This window comes from Dendrobates tinctorius, unplaced genomic scaffold (genome assembly GCF_039654945.1).
Source record: "Dendrobates tinctorius isolate UK_male_01 unplaced genomic scaffold, ASM3965494v1 ptg000036l, whole genome shotgun sequence".
In the NCBI taxonomy this organism is placed as follows: domain Eukaryota; kingdom Metazoa; phylum Chordata; class Amphibia; order Anura; family Dendrobatidae; genus Dendrobates; species Dendrobates tinctorius.
The window spans coordinates 6,960,196-6,973,415 of record NW_027361704.1 but is presented as its reverse complement, the minus strand read 5'-3'; the positions used below and the strand labels follow the sequence as shown (position 1 = coordinate 6,973,415).

At 43.7% G+C, this 13,220-nt stretch overlaps 1 protein-coding gene across 3 annotated transcripts in view; it reads left to right on the top strand.

Annotated features, from left to right (window-relative positions):
• SLC4A9 (solute carrier family 4 member 9) overlaps nucleotides 1-13,220 on the top strand; it is a 983,109-nt gene that overhangs the window by 723,926 nt on the left and 245,963 nt on the right. The gene's annotated exons all lie outside the window — the stretch shown is intronic.

Sequence of the window (13,220 nt, the reverse complement as noted above, 5' to 3'; positions counted from 1 at the left end):
ACATAGAAAGCTAACCCCGCTCACACCAGGCTCTCCATATACATAGTCTATAAACAGTGAGCTGCTGATCAAAGGAGGGAGCAGAGTCTGACTAGCATGCACACCATTCTGTAGCTGCTGTGGTCCAGACAATGTTAAGCACCATGTGATAAAACCTTCATTTTAAGTAAACAAAAGCATACTGACTCCAAAAATCAAAGGCACCTGGTATCTTCCACAAAAATTTTTACACCACTGCACACACAGGAAAATTTGCAACGTTTCGGCCACAGAGGGCCTTTGTCAAGCCAAGAAAGTGCCTTGTGGAAGAAAGATAACCGGTGCCTTAGATTTTTGGAGTACATGCAATTTTTATAACTTACTGGACACGGAATGGTGCATGGGATACATCTTGCTTTAATAATGGCACACTGACTGGCATGTGAAGTATTACTGAAATCTGTGTTTCAACGCCTACCTCATGCTGTCCAAACGATTTGTGGTGGCAGGCAGTTCCTTTTGTTATTGTGGCGTTCAGTCACTGTACTGGGGTATATATATATACCGCTCAAAAAAATAAAGGAAACACTATTCTATTTGCAACAGGCTCATTTTGTTCCCTTTATTTTTTTGAGCAGTATATATATATATATATATATATATATATATATATATATATATATATATACCCCTGCAGAATTCTTGCTTTCCTGGCCTTTTTTCAGAGACTATGAATGATAACACAAAAACTTTTTCTCCACTCATGGTTAGTGGTTGGGTGAAGCCATTTATTGTCAAAATACTGTGTTTTCTGCTGGCGTATGTAAACTTTTGAGAACAACTGTGTGTGTGTGTGTATGTATATATATATATATATATATATATATATACAGTTGTGGCCAAAAGTATTGACACCCCTGCAATTCTGTCAGAGAACACTCAGTTTCTTCCTGAAAATGATTGCAAACACAAATTCTTTGGTATTCTTATCTTCATTTAATTTGTCTTAAATGAAAAAACACAAAAGAGAATGAAGCAAAAAGCAAAACATTGATCATTTCACACAAAACTCCAAAAATGGGCCAGACAAAAGTATTGGCACCCTCAGCCTAATACTTGGTTGCACAACCTTTAGCCAAAATAACTGCGACCAACCGCTTCCGGTAACCATCAATGAGTTTCTTACAATGCTCTGCTGGAATTTTAGACCATTCTTCTTTGGCAAACTGCTCCAGGTCCCTGATATTTGAAGGGTGCCTTATCCAAACTACCATTTTTAGATCTCTCCACAGGTGTTCTATGGGATTCAGGTCTGGACTCATTGCTGACCACCTTAGAAGTCTCCAATGCTTTCTCTCAAATCATTTTCTAGTGCTTTTTGAAGTGTGTTTTGGGTCATTGTCCTGCTGGAAGACCCATGACCTCTGAGGGAGACCCAGCTTTCTCACACTGGGCCCTACATTATGCTGCAAAATTTGTTGGTAGTCTTCAGACTTCATAATGCCATGCACATGGTCAAGAAACCCAGTGCCAGAGGCAGCAAAGCAACCCCAAAACATCAGGGAACCTCCGCCATGTTTGACTGTAGGGACCGTGTGCTTTTCTTTGAATGCCTCTTTTTATCTCCTGTAAACTCTATGTTGATGCCTTTGCCCAAAAAGTTCTACTTTTGTCTCATCTGACCAGAGGACATTCTTCCAAAATGTTTTAGGCTTTTTCAGGTAAGTTTTGGCAAACTCCAGCCTGGCTTTTTTTATGTCTCGGGTTAAGAAGTGGGGTCTTCCTGGGTCTCCTACCATACAGTCCCTTTTCATTCAGATGCCGATGGATAGTACGGGTTAACACTGTGGTACCCTTGGACTGCATGGCAGCTTGAACTTGTTTGGATGTTAGTCGAGGTTCTTTATCCAGCATCCGCACAATCTTGCGTTGAAATCTCTTGTCAATTTTTCTTTTCCGTCCACATCTAGGGAGGTTAGCTATAGTGCCATGGGTTTAAACTTCTTGATGACACTGCGCACGGTAGACACAGGAACATTCAGGTCTTTGGAGATGGACTTGTAGCCTTGAGATTGCTCATGCTTCCTCACAATTTGGTTTCTCAAGTCCTCAGACAGTTCTTTGGTCTTCTTTCTTTTCTCCATGCTCAATGTGGTACACACAAGGACACAGGACAGAAGTTGAGTCAACTTTAATCCATGTCAACTGGCTGCAAGTGTGATTTAGTTATTGCCAACACCTGTTAGGTGCCACAGGTAAGTTACAGGTGCTATATTGTGAGGTAGCGTTGTCATTCACATAGGGGATCACTCGCTTGCACCCACAAAACCAGATCCGGCACGGGTTTTCCAGAAAACAATCATAGTCCCTTCGGTTTATTCAGCATCATAAACCATCACAGCAACAGAAAACAGCATATAATCAGCATACCGTCCATTGCAGAGTTTCCCTCTGTTATCCTGTAGTCATATAAGTTATGCAGTGTTCAATGCGCAGGCTTCCTAACCCCAAGTTATCTCACCCTGTCAGGGTTTCCTCATGCTGCTTCACCATGCTGCACACGTTCATTACCTCCAGGGAACTATCAGGCACACATCGCCATTGCTCACAGCCACTTCACAGGCTGTTAGCCAGGAAGCCCCATCTCAGCGGGACCTTCCACACTGGACCAACCGGGTCCCAGCATTCACCACATGTGACCTACCCTGGCCACCATATATGGTCCATAGCCATGCCCACCGGGTCACATGGCTATGACCTCATCACAGGTCCTTGAACCATTCACACACTTTTATCACAACATTCTCAAACATACCGCCTGGGTGGGTTTGTAGGTAACTGGGTTCGCCCGTCTCCCCAGTTACCTGGAGACTTCTCCCTGACACATTGAAACAACACCTCAGCACTATCATTGCTGATCAACACACACACATGAGTCTCCATCTCAAGGCCACCCACCTTGAGATACATAATACCCTCTTTCAGGATTCTGCCACTCATCCTCTCTTGGGACATCCACACAGTGCCCCCTAGCGGACACAGTGGTCACTATACCACATACCTCCCCCCTTTGTTCAAACCTGTGGGGTTGAACACACAGCATAACCCTAGGATCTCGAGACCGGGCACTCACTACATCTTGCCCCATAGGTCGAGAGAACCGTCTCCATCTGTCATCTGGCCTCATCTCTACGTTAGGCATCCCCCGCCCCCAGCGGTCAGAATACTGGCCCTGATCTTTGACCCTCTGGTTACAGTCTGTCTGCGTCATCAGACACTGTGTAGACACCACCCTCCTACAGTGTGCTTTGTCACCTGACCTTTCTCCCACTGACCGGCTCTCCCGGTTGGTGCGGTCATCAGTCTTAATTGGGCCTACTGTCTGGCCTGAGTCTGACCCATTCAGCGTCTTACAGGAACTAATGTCTCTCAGCCTCGTACGGCCCGTCGAACTGCCTCTGGCTGACATTCTTCGGCCACCTGCCATGTCACTACTTAGAGGAACTCTTTGGGTCCTTACATCTTGGGTTAAAGCGGCCGCCACCTGGTATTTCGTGCCTCTTTATTGATTTGCCAACGGTCCTTCCTCAACTGCTCAATCTCGTGCAGGTACCCCACTCGATACTCTACGAGCATCCGAAAGTCTCTCAGGCTCTCCGCGGAGCCAACCACCATGATGGGAATTCTACCCACTTCACTGGATACCTGGTCTTCATCATCAGGAGGGATCCTCACCCTCACCACACCGGAGATATTCACAAGGTCTTGCATTACCTTCCCGGATCTTCCAATGATTCTCCCAATCAGACCTTTGGGTTCAGGAACCACATCTTTCCGCAAACCCAGCCAATCCATAGTCTCCATCGCTAACTCTAGGCGTGGAGCAGCCTTCATATTACTCCGCCTGACCAGCTGTTTGGCGTGGAGACATTGTAAATGCATCTCTTTCAGGACAGCTACCCGGTTTGCAGTATCTTCTCTGGCTGATATTATCACCAACTGCTGAGTCTCAGGTGCCCAGTGCACCTTACACGCCTTGACCGCCTCTTTAAAAGCCTCATGTACACCTTCCTCTGCACAGGCTTCTTGCATGTCTTTGGGTACCTCGATCACAGATTTGAAGGTCATGGTCTTGCTCTCTTCCTGGACCGGAGGCTCTGACTTTACCACGGACACTTCCCTCACTACAGTTGACCCGACCGGGTGACTGTCTTCTTAAGTTCTTAGCTCCTCAACTTCATGAGATCTCATCTCTTCCCGACCGTCTGCCAAGACGGGCACCGGCAGCTCCGTCCCACCACCAGTTGGACCTGGCTGCTGTACAACTTCGTCCAAGCTCTTCTCCCGCAGAAGACCTTTTACTACTCCTCTGAGTTCTTCCATCTCTTCCCTAAGGGTCTTGTTCACACTTTGCCAGGTGGACAGGTGACCTCTGAGCTCCAAGACTTCTTTCTCGAGCCCCTCAACCCTGTGCTCGGCCATTTGTCTCAGGACTCTTTCTCGTTCGAGATGTTCTTCCACTGTCTCCTTTATTAACTGTATCTCATGATCTTGTTCTCTTTTGGCCAGCACGTGTTGCACCACTGCCTCTTTAATTATATTGTCAAAGGGTACCACTGGGTCAGTCCCACCAGTCAAGTGAACCCTCCAGTTACCCTCTGACCGTGTGTCTAGTCCAGTCGTCTCATCTCCCAGCCCACCATCCGTCATGTCACGAGACGTCAGGTTCGTACGTTGGGCAGATGTACCTCTTCTTCTGGTCAGTTCTACCTCTGACCTATCCATGTCAGGAGCCATCACTGTCTCAATGTCTGCTGGCCCCACAGTCAAAACGTCTCCATCGTCCGACCAAACATCATCAAACAAAACAAGGTCCCTGCCCCTTTCCAAGGCATATACTAAGTCCCGTGGTATCCCGACCCTTTGCACTCACCGCTGTGAGACGGGTCAAACATTACTCTGTCTACCGCATAGTTCACCATGACCCCATGTTTACAGCGAACCTGGACTATTTTTTCGGTCAGCGAGAAAGTGAGCGAAGTTCCTGTCAGTCACCTGACTCTTTGAGTCCAGCCGACCAGAAACTCTTTTCCGGCGCAACATCACAGTACACAGCTGCTGCCCATCGTTACTATCCGGAAAGGATATCCCACATTCTGACCAAGTCATACACACACACTGCAGTTCCCCAGACATACCCACTGAGGTACCCAGTGCTGTCATTTCTTCAAACTCGGCCCCTTTCTGAACCACCGCAATTTGGGTCGCCGCCCCCTTCTGGCACTCCACCCCCTTTTGGGCTATCACCCAGATTTGGGTCACCGCCCCCCTCTAGGACTCCATATCTTTTTGGGCTACCACCCCAATTTGGGACTCCACCCCCTTTTGGGCTACTACCCCGATTTGAGCCACCGCCCCCTTTCGGGATTTTCCCATGTCTGTTATACCGGTCTTCTTAGACCACAGTTCACACCACACAGTTTGTCTCTTACGATACCACACAAGTCCTTGCTGGCACCACCACAGCTCCTGCTGTCACCGATCTTCGACACCACCAGCTGCCGTTCACACACAGCTGCTGGTGTCACCTTCGTAACCCTGCCGAGTTACAAGAAGCCGCTTATCTTTTGCAAGGCACTGCATATACAGCACTAAAAAAGTAAAAAATACAGGCCACAGACTTGTCGGTGTGGTATCTCCATGTCAACTCATATCTGTGCATGCTCAAAGTTTCGCCATTTTAGGCCGGTTTTCCATTTTTGTCCTGTATTTCACTATAGTTATAAACAGCACTATGTAGCATTTTTTAAAAAAACAGGCCACATACTTTACAGTGGAGAATACCTGTGACACGCCTCTTACATCAGTGTGATTAAAATTTGTTGATTTTAGGCCGTTATTCCAGTGTCTTCCTGTCTGTTACTCAAGTTATATACAGCCCTCTGTTGCATTTTTTTTTTAAAGGACACATTTTACAGTAGGGTATATCTGTGACACGCCTCATACATCCGTGTGCCAAAAATTGTGGCATTTTAGGCCTAAATTCACGTTTTTTTGCAGTCTGTCACTCTCGTTAGATCCAGCACTCTTTTGCATAAAAAAACTCACATATTTTACAGTGTGGTATATCTGTGACACGCGTCATACATGCGTGTGCCAAATATTGTGGCATTTTAGGCCTAAATTCACTTTTTTTTCCAGTCTGTCATTCTAGTTATATCCAGCACTCTTTTGCATAAAAAATAAAAAAAAAAACATATTTTACAGTGGAGTATGTTGTTAAAAAGAATTCTGTTTCAAGTTGTTATGACTGCTTCATGACTGTGTTAAATGCTCCAACAACTACCACCATCATCATCTTCAGCCTAGAGGCAGTCACAGCATAGTTACATAGTTTTGAAGGCTGAAGGAAGACCTTATGTCCATCTAGTTCAGCCTATTTTTAGTGCAGCTGTTCTGCATTGTTGATCCTGGGGAAGGCAAAAAACCCACAGAGTAGCAGCCAATTTTCTCCATAGGGAAAAAAGTTCCTTCCCCTAAGCTGGGGCAACCATCTACCTATAATATTATGTTATTCGCAACCTTCTAAACTGTTACTCACAAGAAAAGCATCCATTCCTTTCTTAAATTCATTCAGTGAGTTGGCCATCACCACTTCCTCAGGAAGAGAATTCCAGAGTCTCACTGCTCTTACCGTAGAATCATAGAATCGTAGAATCGTAGAGTTGGAAGGGACCTCCTGGGCCATCTGGTCCAACCCCCTGCTCAAAGCAGGATTCGCTAAATCATCCCAGTTAGATGTCTGTCCAGCCTCTGTTTGAAGACTTCCATTGAAGGAGAACTCACCACTTCTCGTGGCAGCCTGTTCCACTCATTGATCACTCTAACTGTCAAAAAGTTTTTTCTAATATCTAATCTGTGTCTCCTCCCATTCAGCTTCATCCCATTGCTTCTAGTCTTTCCTTGTGCAAATGAGAATAAAGTTGATCCTTCTACAATGTGACAGCCCTTTAGATATTTGTAGACAGCTATTAAGTCTCCTCTCAGTCTTCTCTCTTGCAAACTGAACATTCCCAAATCCTGCAACCTTTCCTCATAAGACAGGGTTTGCAGACCGGTCACCATTCTGGTCGCTCTTTTCTGAACGTGCTCCAGTTTGTTGATGTCTTTTTTAAAATGTGGTGCCCAAAATTGGACACAATATTCCAGATGAGGTCTGACCAAAGAGGAGTAGAGGGAAATAATTACTTCACGTGATCTAGACTGTATGCTTCTGTTAATACATCCTAGAATTGCATTTGCCTTTTTTGCTGCTGCATCACACTGTTGACTCATATTCAGTCTGTGATCTATTAGTATACCCAAGTCTTTTTCACATGTGCTGTCACTTAGCCCTATTCCTCCCATTCTATATATGCTTTTTTCATTTTTATTGCCCAGATGTAGCACTTTGCATTTCTCCCTGTTAAAAACCATTCTGTTAGTTGCTGCCCACTTCTCCAGTTTATTTAAATCTTTTTGAATCCTCTCTCTCTCTTCTCTAGTATTAGCTATCCCTCCTAGCTTTGTGTCATCAGCAAATTTAATCAGTTTACCCTCAATTCCTTCATCTAAATCGTTGATAAAGATGTTGAACAATACAGGGCCCAGGACAGAGCCCTGTGGTACCCCACTTGAGACATTCTTCCAACTGGATGTGCAGCCATTTACGACCACTCTTTGGGTCCGATCACTAAGCCAGTTATGAATCCACCTAACAGTTGCCTTGTCCATTCCATACTTAGTCATTTTTTCAATAAGGATTGTATGAGAGACTTTGTCAAATGCTTTGCTGAAGTCAAGATATACTATATCTACAGCATTTCCTTGATCCACCCAATCAGTAATACCATCATAGAAGGAAATTAAATTAGTCTGACATGACTTATTAGTTACAAACCCATGCTGACTCTGTTTAATCACTTCATTCTTATCCAGGTATTGACATACATGTTGTTTAATAATTTGTTCAAAGATCTTTCCTGGTATAGAAGTCAGACTCACCGGCCTATAGTTGCCTGGGTCCACCTTCTTCCCCTTTTTGAAGATAGGAACAACATTTGCTCTTCTCCAGTCTTCTGGCACTTCTCCTGTTCTCCAAGAATTTTCAAAGATTATGGAGAGGGGTTCAAAAATTTCTTCTGCTATCTCCTTCAGTACTCTGGGGTGTAATTCATCTGGACCTGGAGACTTGAATACATTTAGGTTAGCTAAGTGTTTCCTCACTATCTTTCTGTTTATAGATATCCTGGATTCTTCTATTCCCTTAATAGGACAGTGAATAACAGTTGATGTTACATTTCCTTTCTGAGAGAAAACAGATGCAAAATAGGAATTTAAAAGTTCAGCCTTCTCAACATCCTGTCTTACCATTTCATCATTTTCATCCTGTAAAAATCCTATAGCATCTTTGACTTTTCTTTTACTTTTGACATATCCCCAAAATCCTTTATTATTGCTTTTGACATCTCTTGCAAGCCTCAATTCATTTTCAGCTTTAGATAATCTGATTTGTGCCTTGCAGGTTCTGCAGACAGCATTATATTCTGCTTTAGATATGCCTCCTTCTTTCCATTTTATAAACATTTTTTGCTTCCTTTTTAGCATGTGCTTAAGTTCTGTGTTCATCCATCCTGGTTTCCTTAAATGCTTCCTATTCTTCCCTCTTTTCGGAATTGTTAACAACTGTGCTTTGAGAATTTCATTTTTCAAGATTTCCCATCCTTCCTGGACATTTTTGTCTTTAAGGATATCCAGCCATTGGATCCCTCCAATTCTCTTTCTGAATCCCTTAAAATCTGCCTTTCTGAAATCTAACCTTGACGTCTGAGTCTTCACAGGTCTTCCTCCTCTAGTTATCCAAAATTCTAAAATAGCATGGTCGCTACCTCCTAGGGTCCCAGCCACTTTTACCTCCTCAACCATTTCCTCCCTGTTTATAAGGATTAGATCCAAGGTAGCAGTTCCCCTTGTTTTCTCCTTTACCTTTTGGAAGATAAAGTTGTCAGCAAGAGAGGATAAGAATTTCCTTGACCTGTTAGTTTTGGATGAGAGAGATTCCCAACAAATGTCTGGATAGTTGAAATCTCCCATGACAACTATGTCATATTTTTTGGAGAACTTGGCCATTTGATGCATAAAGAGTTCATCCATATCTTCAGCTTGCACAGGCGGCCTGTAGTAAATGCCTACAATGGTGTCCTTTCCATTGTTCTGTCCTTGTATTCTTACCCAAACAGTTTCCACAGAACTCCCAGTCTCTGAAGCTTCAATCTCTGTGCAGATATACGCATTTCTAACATACAATGCGACACCCCCTCCTCGTTTATCAAGTCTGTTTCTTGCAAATAAGTTGTATCCTTCTAGTCTTGTATTCCAATCATGTGTATTGTCCCACCAAGTTTCAGTGATTCCAATGACATCATATTTCTTTTCCTGTGTTAGTAGTTCCAATTCTCCTTGTTTGTTGCCCATGCTTTGTGCATTAGTATAGAAACATTTTAGTTTGTGATTGGTTTCTCTTTCTCCAATATTTTTTTTAATTAGATTATTTCGTCTTTGTTCTTCCTTTCCACTTCTAATAGCAGAGTTCTCACTAGCATTTGTCAGGTGTATGGCTTTTTCTGGTCTTTTGCTTCCCTCTTCTATGCTGGTGCAGAAATTGTCTTTCCTCCAAATGAAGAGAATGCCCCCTTGTTCTTGTCACAGTCCTTGGTACAAACAGTTCATCTGTATTGCCCTCTGATATACTTGTACATATATATTAGGTCTCCCCTAAGTCTTTTCTTTTCTAGAGTAAGTAGACCTAATTTTGATAACCTTTCTGGGTATTGTAGGGAACCATCTCCATTTATCATTTTAGTAGCCCGCCTTTGAACCCTTTCAAGTTCAGTAATGTCTTTCTTGAGCACCGGCGTCCAAAATTGCACACAGTACTCCAAGTGTGGTCTGACGAGTGATTTGTACAGAGGGAGAATTATGTTTTCATCTTGTGTCCCCAGACCTCTTCTAATGCATCCCATGACCCTATTTGCTTTGGTGGCAGCTGCCTGACACTGCGCACTCCAATTTAGTTTCTTATTGACTAAGATGCCTAAGTCTTTTTCCATGTCTGATTTCCCCAGCAGTTTCCCATTTAGTAAGTAATTGTAGCATCTGTTTCTCCTTCCCATGTGCATAACCTTACACTTATCTGTGTTAAACCTCATTTGCCATTTTTCAGCCCAATTCTCCAATTTACTCAAATCTGTCTGTAGTTGCAAACTGTCCTCCTTTGTGTTAACTACCTTACATAGTTTTGTATCATCTGCAAATACTGATATTTTACTGTGTAAGCCATCCACTAGATCATTAATAAATATATTAAATAGTAGGGGGCCCAATACAGAACCCTGTGGTACCCCACTAGTAACCCTGGCCCAATCTGAGTATGCACCATTAATAACCACTCTTTGCTTTCTATCACTAAGCCAGCTACCTACCCATCTACACACATTTTCCCCTAGCCCAAGCTTTCTCCTCTTACCAATCTTTTATGTGGGACAGTGTCAAATGTTTTAGTGAAGTCGAGATAAATGACATCCAATGATTCTCCTTGGTCCACTTGAGAGCTTACATCTTCATAGAAGCTGATCAGGTTAGTTTGACAGGAGCGATCCTTCATAAATCCATGTTGATATGGAGTTAAACATTTATTAACATTGAGATATTCCATAATGGTATCCCTTAGAAACCCTTCAAAAATTTTACCCACAACAGATGTTAAGCTTACCGGCCTATAGTTTCCAGGTTCCCTTTTACACCCCTTTTTGAATATTGGTACCACATTTGCTTGCCGCCAATCAAAAGGAACAGACCCTGTTTCTATAGAGTCTTTAAATATAAGGAATTTAAAGAGGCCTGTCTATCACATTACTTAACTCCCTTAATACCCGAGGGTGAATGCCATCAGGGCCTGATGAATTGTCAATTTTAATCTTACTAAGGCGGTTCTGCACTTCTTCCTGGGTAAGGCAGGTAATACTTAATTGGGAGTTTACATTATCACTCTGCATTTCCCCTGGCAAATCCTTTTCCTGTGTGAACACTGTTGAGAAAAAAGTATTTAAAATATTTGCTTTTCCCACATCGCGCTCTATGATTTCACCCTCATTGTTCTTTAAAGGGCCGACACCATCAATTTTAATTATTTTACTATTTATATAATTAAAGAATAGTTTGGGGTTTGTTTTACTTTCCTTAGCAATGCACAAATAGAAAGTCTGAGTAGCAGAGGATGAACGCTTAGGCGGGGTCGTACTCTGTCTCTGTATTATGAATGCTAAATCTTCTTGATGAAATCATGCCTAGAAGAGCCAGAGCAAGAGCACGTGGAAGATCACGGGGACAGGACTCACAACTACTGAAGCCTGGTGTTCCTGGGCAGGATGGTGATAAGCCCTCAACTACTAATTCTGAATTGGTTGGACAATGACGTCAAAAAGGAGCCCATGCATTTTCTATAACTGAAGCTAGAGATTTTGACATTTTGGCTGCATTTCAAGAGATGTCAATTGGAGAGTGTGGTGGTCAGAGATGTGACTTCTACAATACCTCACGAGCTGCCGCCTCTCCACCACCCGAGGCGCCACCCCCTCACCTTCTGTCTCTTTCCCATTCTCCCACAGAATGAAAGTCCGCAAGGACAAGGTCCTCACCCCTCTCTACCAGTCTGTGATTGTATTTTTTTTCTCTGTAAACAATATCTTTTACTTGGTATGTAACCGATTGTCATGTACAGCACCATGGAATTATATGAATAAATAAATACAGCACAGTGTGCAGTAGAGACAGCCAGTTAATGCCACATGTTCAGCGTGGATAGCCAATAATTATAAGGCACAGAGGAATGACAGAGGACATTGGTACGGTCAGCAGGGTACTCCCTCAGCATTTTCCCAAACTTTGCACTCCTTGTGAGAGTCTCCCGCACCTCAGGGACAAAGCGATGGGAGTGTCTGAGAAAACTCTCCCCAATCTTTGCCAGTGTTCCACTGCCTTTTCTGCCTTGGAGTTGTGTATTCCTCACCTGTACTCCTTGCTTGGCCAATGAACTGTGACCTCTGATGCCAGCGTTTTCAGATGTGAATTTTTTTAATAATTCCTCAAGAAGGGCCCTCTGATCCTCCAACATTTTAGTACACCTGTCTGCCTCTGGAATAAGAGATGTAAAGTTCTCCTTGTAGTGTGGGTCTAGAAGTGTCACCATTCAGTATTCGCCATCACCCAAAATTTTGATAACGCGAGGGTGACTGGAAAGGCAGAATAACATAAACTCAGTCATGCGTGCAAGACTGCTAACAGTCTATACTTCCGTGTCTTAACCAAGAGGACGACTGACCATGCTCTCCTCCTCCTTGTCCTTAGGCTTCCACGACTTTGAACTAACCTCAGTAAAATTGTACAAACATCATTGTAAATACATTCTTGTAAATAGACCCCTGTAGTTTTTATCTCCCCATCTCATTGCAGATTGTAAGTTGTCACGAGCAGGATTGTTTTGTTTCTAAAATGGAATACGCTTTCTAAAATGGGTACGCTGAGCCTTGTACTTTTCCTAGCAGATCTGCCAGCTCTGTGTCACTCTTCACAAAATGTTGCCCAATTAGGTTAAGCGCATGAGCCAGGCACGGCACATGTGTGAGCTCGCCACAGAGCAGCCACCAGGTTCCAGCCATTGTCACACACAACCATGCCTGGCTGTGGGTTCAGCGATCTCAGCTACAGATATGCCTGCTCTTTCAGAGCTGTCCACAAACCTTCAGCATTGTTGGGTTTGTCACCTAAGCATATTAGCTTCAGCACAGCCTGTTTCCGCTTTGATGAGGCAGTGCTTCCAGCTTGTGACTGCTGTGCTACTTTTGTAGCTGGAGGCTGAAGAGGAGGTGGAGGAGCTGTACACTGTGGGGGCAACCCAGATTGACGTACGGCACACAATATTCGGTTTTTGGGAGGACGTGCACCATACCAAGGTCTGAGTGGGTCCTGGCTTCCCATATGTTAACCCAGTGTACCCTCAGTGAGATGTACCGTCCCTGACCACAAGCACTTGTCCACATGTTTGTGGTTAGGTGGACTTTCCAAGTAACAGCATTGTGGAGGGTCGGGGTAATGTTGTGCCTGTGTATTGCCGGGACGGCACACTGGGACAAATGTTCCCGCAT